Genomic DNA, 5,000 nt, shown 5'->3' on the forward strand with positions numbered 1-5,000 from the left:
TGAAATTCTTGGTGCACGAAAGTTTTGAGTTCGGAGGGTTTTGCACATGGCCAAGTTGGTCGGTGCACCGCGGCATAGCTAGATGGCTTGGTGGGGTTTTGTGAAAAAATGAAATTCGTGGTTTTTGAGATGTGAGGGTTGGAAAGGCCTCCAAATGTCCCCAAATGAATACCATGAAATTCTTGGTGCACGAAAGTTTTGAGTTCGGAGGGTTTTGCACATGGCCAAGTTGGTCGGTGCACCGCGGCATAGCTAGAAGGCTTGGTGGGAGTTTTGTGAAAAAATGAAATTCGTGGTTTTTGAGATGTGAGGGTTGGAATGGCCTCCAAATGCCCCAAATGAATACCATGAAATCTTGGTGCACGAAAGTTTTGAGTTCGGAGGGTTTTGCACATGGCCAAGTTGGTCGGTGCACCGCGGCATAGCTAGATGGCTTGGTGGAGTTTTGTGAAAAAATGAAATTCGTGGTTTTTGAGATGTGAGGGTTGGAATGGCCTCCAAATGCCCCAAATGAATACCATGAAAGTCTTGGTGCACGAAAGTTTTGAGTTCGGAGGGTTTTGCACATGGCCAAGTTGGTCGGTGCACCACGGCATAGCTAAATGGCTTGGTGGGAGTTTTGTGAAAAAATGAAATTCGTGGTTTTTGAGATGTGAGGGTTGGAAAGGCCTCCAAATGCCCCAAATGAATACCATGAAATTCTTGGTGCACGAAAGTTTTGAGTTCGGAGGGTTTTGCACATGGCCAAGTTGGTCGGTGCACCGCGGCATAGCTAAATGGCTTGGTGGGGAGTTTGTGAAAAAATGAAATTCGTGGTTTTTGAGATGTGAGGGTTGGAAAGGCCTCCAAATGCCCCAAATGAATACCATGAAATTCTTGGTGCACGAAAGTTTTGAGTTCGGAGGGTTTTGCACATGGCCAAGTTGGCGGTGCACCGCGGCATAGCTAGAAGGCTTGGTGGGAGTTTTGTGAAAAAATGAAATTCGTGGTTTTTGAGATGTGAGGGTTGGAAAGGCCTCCAAATGCCCCAAATGAATACCATGAAATTCTTGGTGCACGAAAGTTTTGAGTTCGGAGGGTTTTGCACATGGCCAAGTTGGCGGTGCACCGCGGCATAGCTAGAAGGCTTGGTGGGAGTTTTGTGAAAAAATGAAATTCGTGGTTTTTGAGATGTGAGGGTTGGAAAGGCCTCCAAATGCCCCAAATGAATACCATGAAATTCTTGGTGCACGAAAGTTTTGAGTTCGGAGGGTTTTGCACATGGCCAAGTTGGCGGTGCACCGCGGCATAGCTAAATGGCTTGGTGGGAGTTTTGTGAAAAAATGAAATTCGTGGTTTTTGAGATGTGAGGGTTGGAATGGCCTCCAAATGCCCCAAATGAATACCATGAAATTCTTGGTGCACGAAAGTTTTGAGTTCGGAGGGTTTTGCACATGGCCAAGTTGGTCGGTGCACCGCGGCATAGCTAGAAGGCTTGGTGGGAGTTTTGTGAAAAAATGAAATTCGTGGTTTTTGAGATGTGAGGGTTGGAAAGGCCTCCAAATGCCCCAAATGAATACCATGAAATTCTTGGTGCACGAAAGTTTTGAGTTCGGAGGGTTTTGCACATGGCCAAGTTGGTCGGTGCACCGCGGCATAGCTAGAAGGCTTGGTGGGAGTTTTGTGAAAAAATGAAATTCGTGGTTTTTGAGATGTGAGGGTTGGAATGGCCTCCAAATGCCCCAAATGAATACCATGAAATTCTTGGTGCACGAAAGTTTTGAGTTCGGAGGGTTTTGCACATGGCCAAGTTGGTCGGTGCACCGCGGCATAGCTAGAATGGCTTGGTGGGAGTTTTGTGAAAAAATGAAATTCGTGGTTTTTGAGATGTGAGGGTTGGAAAGGCCTCCAAATGCCCCAAATGAATACCATGAAATTCTTGGTGCACGAAAGTTTTGAGTTCGGAGGGTTTTGCACATGGCCAAGTTGGTCGGTGCACCGCGGCATAGCTAGATGGCTTGGTGGGAGTTTTGTGAAAAAATGAAATTCGTGGTTTTTGAGATGTGAGGGTTGGAAAGGCCTCCAAATGCCCCAAATGAATACCATGAAATTCTTGGTGCACGAAAGTTTTGAGTTCGGAGGGTTTTGCACATGGCCAAGGTTGGTCGGTGCACCGCGGCATAGCTAAATGGCTTGGTGGGAGTTTTGTGAAAAAATGAAATTCGTGGTTTTTGAGATGTGAGGGTTGGAATGGCCTCCAAATGCCCCAAATGAATACCATGAAATTCTTGGTGCACGAAAGTTTTGAGTTCGGAGGGTTTTGCACATGGCCAAGTTGGTCGGTGCACCGCGGCATAGCTAGAAGGCTTGGTGGGAGTTTTGTGAAAAAATGAAATTCGTGGTTTTTGAGATGTGAGGGTTGGAAAGGCCTCCAAATGCCCCAAATGAATACCATGAAATTCTTGGTGCACGAAAGTTTTGAGTTCGGAGGGTTTTGCACATGGCCAAGTTGGTCGGTGCACCGCGGCATAGCTAAATGGCTTGGTGGGAGTTTTGTGAAAAAATGAAATTCGTGGTTTTTGAGATGTGAGGGTTGGAATGGCCTCCAAATGCCCCCAAATGAATACCATGAAAGTCTTGGTGCACGAAAGTTTTGAGTTCGGAGGGTTTTGCACATGGCCAAGTTGGTCGGTGCACCACGGCATAGCTAGAAGGCTTGGTGGGAGTTTTGTGAAAAAATGAAATTCGTGGTTTTTGAGATGTGAGGGTTGGAATGGCCTCCAAATGCCCCAAATGAATACCATGAAAGTTCTTGGTGCACGAAAGTTTTGAGTTGGAGGGTTTTGCACATGGCCAAGTTGGTCGGTGCACCGCGGCATAGCTAAATGGCTTGGTGGGAGTTTTGTGAAAAAATGAAATTCGTGGTTTTTGAGATGTGAGGGTTGGAAAGGCCTCCAAATGCCCCAAATGAATACCATGAAATTCTTGGTGCACGAAAGTTTTGAGTTCGGAGGGTTTTGCACATGGCCAAGTTGGCGGTGCACCGCGGCATAGCTAGATGGCTTGGTGGGAGTTTTGTGAAAAAATGAAATTCGTGGTTTTTGAGATGTGAGGGTTGGAAAGGCCTCCAAATGCCCCAAATGAATACCATGAAATTCTTGGTGCACGAAAGTTTTGAGTTCGGAGGGTTTTGCACATGGCCAAGTTGGTCGGTGCACCGCGGCATAGCTAGAAGGCTTGGTGGGAGTTTTGTGAAAAAATGAAATTCGTGGTTTTTGAGATGTGAGGGTTGGAATGGCCTCCAAATGCCCCAAATGAATACCATGAAATTCTTGGTGCACGAAAGTTTTGAGTTCGGAGGGTTTTGCACATGGCCAAGTTGGTGCACCGCGGCATAGCTAGATGGCTTGGTGGGAGTTTTGTGAAAAAATGAAATTCGTGGTTTTTGAGATGTGAGGGTTGGAATGGCCTCCAAATGCCCCAAATGAATACCATGAAATTCTTGGTGCACGAAAGTTTTGAGTTCGGAGGGTTTTGCACATGGCCAAGTTGGTCGGTGCACCGCGGCATAGCTAATGGCTTGGTGGAGTTTTGTGAAAAAATGAAATTCGTGGTTTTTGAGATGTGAGGGTTGGAAAGGCCTCCAAATGCCCCAAATGAATACCATGAAATTCTTGGTGCACGAAAGTTTTGAGTTCGGAGGGTTTTGCACATGGCCAAGTTGGTCGGTGCACCGCGGCATAGCTAAATGGCTTGGTGGGAGTTTTGTGAAAAAATGAAATTCGTGGTTTTTGAGATGTGAGGGTTGGAAAGGCCTCCAAATGCCCCAAATGAATACCATGAAATTCTTGGTGCACGAAAGTTTTGAGTTCGGAGGGTTTTGCACATGGCCAAGTTGGCGGTGCACCGCGGCATAGCTAGAAGGCTTGGTGGGAGTTTTGTGAAAAAATGAAATTCGTGGTTTTTGAGATGTGAGGGTTGGAAAGGCCTCCAAATGCCCCAAATGAATACCATGAAATTCTTGGTGCACGAAAGTTTTGAGTTCGGAGGGTTTTGCACATGGCCAAGTTGGCGGTGCACCACGGCATAGCTAGATGGCTTGGTGGGGAGTTTGTGAAAAAATGAAATTCGTGGTTTTTGAGATGTGAGGGTTGGAAAGGCCTCCAAATGCCCCAAATGAGTACTGTAAAAGTGTTGGTGCACAAAAGTTTTGAATTGGATGCATTTTGCACTTGGCCAAGTTGGTCGGTGCACCGCGACTAGATAGCTTGGTGCCAAAATTTGTCAAATTTAAGACCTTGGCCAAACTGAATGAAATTTTGTGGGGAGGTTCCTGATATTGTTTAGTGGTGGACTGGAAAAAATGAGGTCGAAATTCGAAGTCTACATGTGCTTTTCTATTTTTCCCGATTTTACACATACCCGGTAAGTAAAAAAAATAAAAAAAATAGTTCCCCTTCGAGAAAAATTATGAAATTTGGTGAGCAAGGAGATACCATTATTCTACGAATTACTGCAAAAAATCGCATCAAAATTCGAAGTATAGCCCGAGATATGGACTTATGTCTGCTCAAAAAAAGTGTATCTACTTGTACAATTTTGCCTTTTGCATATTAACCTCTTATAGGGGGGAGTGCTCCTTGAGCCGGCCAGCTCCACACTGGCAGGTTTTAAAGGGAGCTTGATGAGGCCTCCCCCTCACGTGGTGCGTGCGTTAGCATGTTTATCATGGCACAACTAGCCTCTTCATAGTTGTTGAGCTTTATTAATACCAACACACGGTCGTCACTGATCGTTGGTTAGCTCGGCAGCTAGTCCCTCGGATATTGTGGAAAGTTATTTTCATGCCTAGCGATGCTTGACCCTGCGTCACTTGATGTTTCCATTTGCTTGCTTGCCCATGGTAGGTGGGGGTGGACCGTCTTGTGGTGTGGTGTCTTGCGAACGTGAGGGTGTGTGAGTTGTAATCGAGATGCACTTGCTGGCTGGCTCCATGCCTTGCGTATCGAACGGTCAAGCAT

The sequence above is a fragment of the Vigna unguiculata genome, unplaced genomic scaffold (genome assembly GCF_004118075.2).
Source record: "Vigna unguiculata cultivar IT97K-499-35 unplaced genomic scaffold, ASM411807v1 contig_697, whole genome shotgun sequence".
In the NCBI taxonomy this organism is placed as follows: Eukaryota; Viridiplantae; Streptophyta; class Magnoliopsida; order Fabales; family Fabaceae; genus Vigna; species Vigna unguiculata.